We start from the raw sequence: 7,835 nt of genomic DNA, 5'->3' as shown, positions 1-7,835 counted from the left end.
TTGCTTTGTGTGCCAGAGAAAACCAGTAATAATTCCATAGAATTCTACTTCTAACCACATGTAACAGAACTGCTAGCAGTGATGCCTGCTGAAAAGAAAATAGACAAGAGATGATGAATCTAAGTACATCTAAATGCACTTCAGGGATGAATTTCACCAAAATACTCCATCTTCCCTCAGTATGGAGGTTGGTCTCTACAGACAGAATCTTCTGTCTGCAGAACTCTTAACAAGCAGGAACAGTTTAAAGCACTTGCCTCTTAAGCATGTGCAAAATGAGATCGTTCAGAAGGTTATAGTTTGATAACAAATAGTGGCTTTGCAATGTAAAAGCAACCCATCTTCAGAAATATCAGGACTTCTATGTAAGACAAGACTAAAGAAAAAGTCTTATTTCTAGCTGAGTGGCAATTAATCTTTACAAGAGGATGGCATGATTTTTTTTTCTGAAATAAAACATCTCAAATCAAATAAAAATAACCTGAGCCTGAAACTGAGATCACAAGTAGAAGATGTGAGCTCAGATGTTTAAGGTATGAGAAAGAATAGGAAATAGAATCTAGCTGGTAATTTCACATTATTTATATGTGTGTGTGTGTGTGTGTGTGTGTGTGTAAAATATATAGATGTGGTAATAAAAACTGTCAAAGGAAATGGCATTTGATTAAAATATGTGACATTAAATTCCGATGACAAATTCAAACACAAGTTATTTAAATGGGTGATGTATCTTCATATGTATAAATACACATCCTCAAATGTCTGGCTTTGGTACAAATGAGTGAATGTCATAGATCTCTTTTCTCAGTCTGCAGGTCATATGTATGTGGGATGAAGTACAGAGTGGTCATTGTTCTAAGACCAAGTGAAAGGCATTACAAAGCCTTGTTGTTGAAATGTATGCTTTGTTTTTAAAAGAGCGAGATGTCAACTTGCCTTTGACTTTTTCTTCTTAACAACAGCCTTATATACATTTCCATAATTGTTATGTATACCTCTTGTATTTTTAAGAGCCCTATGGTAATAGTTAATGAGAGAAACAGAAATGTATTTATTATGCCAAATATTCATTCCATGCTACCATTACTCCTACTTGTATATCTGGTGTGTACTGACCTTATTCATTCTGTTCAGGACATTATGTAAGGGAAAAATGTGCATAATGTTGTTGTGGACAGTACATCCCACACTTAAACAGAATCAAAGTCCTCTTTAAGACGTTTTCTAGAATCTAACCAGAAACACAGACCAGATGGCAAACATTCAGCACGCTGTGTTTGCAAATTTCAGTGTGCCCTTCAAAATCTTTCTGGATACGAATGGACTTTTTACTTCTTACAGACTTTAAAACATCATTTAGGATGTGTATCTGATTTTTCTCCTTGATTTTGCTTTCAGTAACAAAGTAGAATGACCAGAAACTTTTGGAAAACAATGACAAAGGTGATGGTAAGGAAGTGTTTTTCTAAAATTCAGTTTTATATTATAGTGTGTATAGAATTAAAATGTTGCAAAATTAATTTTGAATCTTAATTCAGTAGAAAAAATAGAATCTATTTATTAATACCTTTTCAAATATTGTCCTCATGTCAAATACAGTATGAAAGAAGATCTGATGTAATTTATGATGTTGTTAAAAGCTATGTTGTTTGACTTGAATTTTTTAGAAGTATATGCTTATATATATATATGCATATATTTAAGTTTAATGAAAGTAAGATATTTTGTAAATTTATTACAGTTAGAAAAAATAATTTCACTTCTGAGTTTTAGGAAAGTATTTTTATCACTGTTTCACAGATTTTGTGGCAGAAGATTATACATTTCTACAAGAAGGCAGAGAGCACAAAACTGAATTGATTTGATTTGGTTTTGGTTTTTGGGGTTTTTTTCTCTTTCTCAAGAACTATTTTCATATTTTGAATTATGGTTCCTATATGTGAAGGAAGTTCCCATCCTGGAAACTGTAATGTGTGTTTAATTCAAATTTAGCAGTTTAAAGTAAACAAAGACTGAAGCCCTCTAGTACCACTAGATGTCATCCTGTGGTCATTGAGGATGTCTAAAAAGGAGCAGACTCCTAAAAACCCATACATGTTACCTGAAAATCGGTAGAAAATTGCAAATGGATGCACCACAACAAATATTTTTGGTTAAAAATCGTAATAATAACATCTCATACAACTTTAAAAGGTATCAGTGTAAGTCCAGGAACTAAGATACATTTGCATATTGTTGTTGTAACAGCACACCAATAATTGCTAGTTTATTAACTCAGACTAGCAGTTCATACACACTTAAAATGATCTCAGGGGTATTTAACAATATTAAGAAAGGGGACAGATGATAAAGGCATTGTGAGTGCAGTGCAGTCATACAATCTAAGGTTTCTTCTGCGGTGCCACCATTTGTATTCAATCTTGATTTACTGCTGCAGATGGGTTTCACTTAAAACCCTGGAGATTAATAACTCCAAAGTCTGGTGATGTTCAACACTCATTTTCAGTTAGGAATTTTGCAAATGTTCCCCGTGTTTAGAATGAGACTAACTCCTGGGACCAATTATTCATAACTTTTACTGTGCTTGAAATCCAGTCTCAGATACAAAATTTGCTGCCTCAGTGTATCTCTACCAAGAGTTCTGTGGTCACTGGGACTTTTTTGACAAAACCTATTCAGTTGGCTCTTTGTTGTGATGGCTTTGTAATGAGAGAAAATATCCATGAGAAGCTACTTTTCCAGTGTTTCAGTTCTGCAAACAAAGCCCAAAGGCTCATCTTGTTAGTAATTACCCCAGTTCTGACTACTTCTCTACAGGCATAGAGCTTTTGCTGATTCACCTTTGTAAATTAAAGCAAAATTAGTTTTTAAATTTCTTTAATGACTTTTGATAAAAATTCAAATTTCACTTATCTGTGAGTCTTGTTTAGGCATGTTTTTACTTGAAGTTCATTTTAAAAATCTTATTTCTTACTGTCATTAAATTTCCTGTTGGTAATGGTGCCAGCAGGGAGTGGAGGGTCTTCAGATCTGGTCATGGTGGAAAACCTCAATTTGTGGCAGCAGTCTCTTCCAGATCCAGGAGGCTGTCAAAGTTTGCAGGCAGTTTTTTTAGTGAATGCCTGAGTAGTGAAACCCAGAAGTAGATCACTACAGGAAAAATCTTCCTATCCTGTATGCTTTTAATATTTGTCACTAGAACATGCGAGCAGAAGATATAAAAATATATGTAATTATTTTAAGGATTAATCTAACAATTTTTTTTTTCAAATTGAGGTATAATAAATGTAGTTTGTCCTCACTCCCTCTACACTGCATAATAGAATAAGCTTAATATATTATATAATGTACTGGGACATATATATATAAAATATACAAGTGTATTCCATTTAGCCTTCATAGGTACGTCTGTCTACTACCAACTTAGGTCTGTCTGAAGTAGTCTTTCTTTTCTTTCTTTCTTTCTTTCTTTCTTTCTTTCTTTCTTTCTTTCTTTCTTTCTTTCTTTCTTTCTTTCTTTCTTTCTTTCTTTCTTTCTTTCTTTTTCTTGTTTTGTTTGGGATTTTTTTTTACATACACTAAGTATGATGTAGCATTCTTTGTAAGGACCTGATGTAAATAAGGCCTGAATCAGAGTAATTAAACTTTCCTGAGATAATGAGGATGCTTCCAAGAGGTTTTGGTATTTTGTTCTATGCCATTTGCTATGTGCTATGAGCTCAGCTGACATAAGCATGACCACAGAGATAGTTTACATCAGGCTCAAGTTCAAATGGAAAAGATGGGTTGAAACTTGGAGAAAAACATTGATCAGATCAGCTAAGTCCATACCTCTGTTGATCTAGTCAGTAGGTCTCAGTAGTCTTCGCTGTCTGTGGCGTGATCTTCTGGCTAGACAGAAAAGCTGAAGAAAAAATGGAAAACATAAGGCTGCCTAATGTAATAAAAATGGAGAACACAAAATTAGCTGTTTGAATGAAAGCTTCATATCTGTGAAGGAGTTGCAGATACCTGGAGAGGAGACAGATACCTGGGATCCCAGAGCAACAAGTTAAGATGGGAAGGGTGAGAGTCATGTAACCTATTTTCAGATGTCATGGCACCTGATTTAAACTCAGTATCTTATGATCAGTGGAGAGAACAAAACACTTCTGGGGAGTGATTTCACCAGGTGTTTAGCAGAAGAGGAGCTCTGCTTTAGAAGTGCTTTTATCTCTCAATAGCACAGGGAGACTGAGTAAATAACTCAAGAGTATGTTAGTTCAGCTGAATCCTAAGGTGACTGTAATGTACATGACCTGTGTTATGGGTGTCATAATATAACACTGTCACACCAGCTCAAATTAAAGTGTGGGGGAAAGAGCCTCCTTAGCCTTCCGTGCTGTAGAAATTCCTCAAGCTTTGCTTGCAAGATTTTTAAAACTGATAGGTGTTTGATACCAAATAAATAAATAAGGTAGGTTTTAGTGGCTCTCTTGACATCTCTCTACATATCATATAATATACAGATATCTTGAGCTCATTGTGGTTGTCTTTTCCTCCCATTGAATGTAAAGTTCATTGGCTGAAGCCCAAAGTCACAAACCGTGCCATGAGGTTTTATTAGATGGGAGTATCTAATCAGATTTCTCACAGATGCACTCCTTGTATGAAGGGTGATTGTGCGGTTTCTTTTTCTGAACAGTATTAAAATTAAGTATTTCTGTGTCACCACTGTGAGCCTCATGAATTAGTCTCAGAGCTGTGGGATAAAGTTGAAGCAACATTTTCATATTACAATTCACTGAAAAGTTGCAATATGAAGTTTGTTAAATTGATGGAACTAGACAAGTAACACAAGTTGACCAAGGAAGTGTCATGCTGGTTTTTTAACAAATAACGCACTGCTGTTTTAATATGAGGGGCACCACAGAAAGAATCAGAAGCTTGAGAAGCTATGGGCAGTCCTGGGGAATGTGTATCTCTGTGACTCTATTTTTTGCAAAGGTCAGGCAGAGGCTGACCTCATTTTGTTGGTAGCTGGTAACAGAAGACAAACCTGTTTACGTTCCACAGGAATTAATGTTATGATTGTGGTGAAGTCAAAGAAGAGGAATTTGGGAGGGTTTGTTCATTAGTGATCTTTCTGGGCAACATTTCAGTGCTCCTTCTTTTCCTTCTATATGCTTCATCCCTTCTATTTTTATTTTATTCAAACAGTAGAGAAGACAGAAATTTGTCTTTGTTTCTGAAGTTGTTCTTCATAAATATAGTTTGCTATACTTGTGCTTATGTTGTTGTTACAAGGAATTCTTTTAATATTTATAAAATTCTAATTTGTGAATACAAAGATGTTGAAGAATTATTAAAAATATGTCAAACTTATTCTGCTGCCTTCTCTTATGTAAATTTCTCATATGTAAATCTCATTCTACATCCATCTCAGTTTCACCTGCGGCATCCTGATGATTTGAGATCAGTAATCTGATTGCCCAGGAGTGCTGCATAGATTTTCCAACTACATTCAAGGGCAGTGTTTGTCCAGGTTTGCTTTGTCCCATCGGTTTTAGGTCTTCCCAAGGTGTGAAAGGCTTGTGACATGCTGCTGTACCCACTTACCACTACTCTGACTGTGCTGCTGCCTGGTGCACTCCATTATCCCTAAGACCTACCCCCAAAAATGCTGATGAGCAAATGCAAAATGATAATTTTCTGTATTTTTTTCTCTATTTTTAATTAGAGAAATTTTAATTTAATTTATTTTAATTTATTTTTACTTCCTGAAGCAATGTAGAGAATATTTCTTTTGTGATTTGAGCACAGTGATTAACAGGATATACCATGGTTATATGTGTGGAATCAGATGGAAAACCAGCACTCTGGCTGCCCTTCACCTTTACTATACATGGGGATGAGCTGCCCGTCCCTTTCTATTGGTGGCTTCCAGAAACAAAATATTTGTACAGTATTTTGGCCTGTTAGAGATGAATGGTGCCTTCAGATGCATTTCAGCTTCTTGAGTTAAAGTCTTTTCCTCAGGCCTGAGGAAACCTAAGGTCTTTGTAGTAGTCAGTGTTCACAGGCAGCTACTTCCTAAAATGCAATGGTTAGCAGGCTTCTATTATCAGTACAGGAAGCTAGTTAAAATCCCTCACTAATTTATTTCATTATTTCTATCATACTTCTCTTCTGACATTACAATAATCCATGATCATTGAAATCTATTTAAATGTTTGAAGGAAAATTGCTTTGTTATGTGTCTTTATATGTAGGTATGAAAAAAACCTAACAAATCCCCTTGTTTGCAGCTCAGATTCTATCTTGGTGGCCACCCCTTGCTCTATGTGACACCTCCTATTTTTTGTTATGAATGGTAGAAGTGAACCTCAATGCAGGTAAAGGTTTGAAACTCACACTCCTGTAAGAAGTGTTTGTTAATCTTGGATTTGAAAAGACCTGGGTTTCACAATGTGTGTCAGCCAGCAGTGTAAGCCAAGCTGATTGCACAAAACAGTTCTTTCTGTCTAGGTAGCTTCTTAGACTGCTTCACCACTGAAACCTCTGCACTCCTGCTAAAATATATTGGGTGCACTAAACTGCCCTTCCCACCTTCTCACTGCTTTCTTCTCTTGTTTGCATCAGGACATTCTTCTATATTCTTCCCTCTCCTGGCTAGATTATTTGTCTGTATCTGAAGAGCTTTTTTTCTCTTATTTCCATCAGCCTATTGTAGAATAGAGAAGTTACAATTCCTACTAACTAACAGTGAAGGATAGAGATCTCTTCTGCATCAAATTTAGCTCTTTCTTTCACTAGTAAGCAATTCTGGATGGTGTTTTTGTTTTTTGGGTGTTTTTTTTTTTTTTTTTTTTTTTTTTTTTTTTTTTTTTTGTCTTATAGAGCACTACAGCAATATGTGACAAACCAGCCATATCTTTCAGCTACAGCAGAATTAATAATTTCTTCAGGTGCTCAGGTTTTGCTTCAGTACTTTGTAACTCTCTGTTGAGAATTATTTATTTTATTTGTTTTGCATTATTTTACTGATTTGTCTTGGGTTTAGTTTAAAATGTTCATGTTATTCTATTTTGTTTAATTCCCAACTATGTCACTATGGTCTGGAGACTTTTTTTTTTGTTTGTTTGTTTTTTGTTTTTAATTTGTTGTTTTCTGAAGGGTAAACTGTCCCTAAAAGAGTCTTAGTTATGATGCCTTGGAGATTTGTTACTGGCTGCAAATTTTTTTATACCCCAGCCTATCACAGATGCAGCACTAATGAAACACAAGCAATGCAGAAGCACTTAGTGGATGATCTGGAGGCCATCCTTCTGACAGATATACAGAAGAATAGTTTGAGATGCCTGAGTGTATTCTTGAGTTTGTAGAAGGATTTACTTAGACCTTAGGGAGAAAGAAAATCTGCTTAATATGAAAGAGTTGGGGGAAAAAAACATGACAAAATAAAGCAAGCCTCAGTTTTTAGAGTTATATATGTGGGAGGGAAGCACAAAATACTCAAAAATCTTGGCCTCCCACATTCTGTAAAGGAGGAATGTGGGGGTAATATTTGCCAAAAAGAGATCTGGTTTTGGTTAAAGAAATCTTAGACTTAGTGTGGATTCTAGGGATAATACAACAGAAGTAGCATAAAGTGCATCAGCTCTGAATATGAATTGAATTGTAAATTTTCTCAGTATTACTGAAATGCAGAGTTCAAGATATTCTTTGGACTTTTCTTAGGTAGTTAAACTCTGGCTTCTGAAGTTAAACTTCTGGGAAAAAACCCAAAGAATTATCTGGTTATTTCACTTTCTTGTGAAGCCTAAACTTTATTTACTTCTTAATAATGCATTACA

This window comes from Passer domesticus, chromosome 3, assembly GCF_036417665.1.
Source record: "Passer domesticus isolate bPasDom1 chromosome 3, bPasDom1.hap1, whole genome shotgun sequence".
Lineage (NCBI taxonomy): Eukaryota > Metazoa > Chordata > Aves > Passeriformes > Passeridae > Passer > Passer domesticus.
This window is presented reverse-complemented; position numbering follows the sequence as displayed.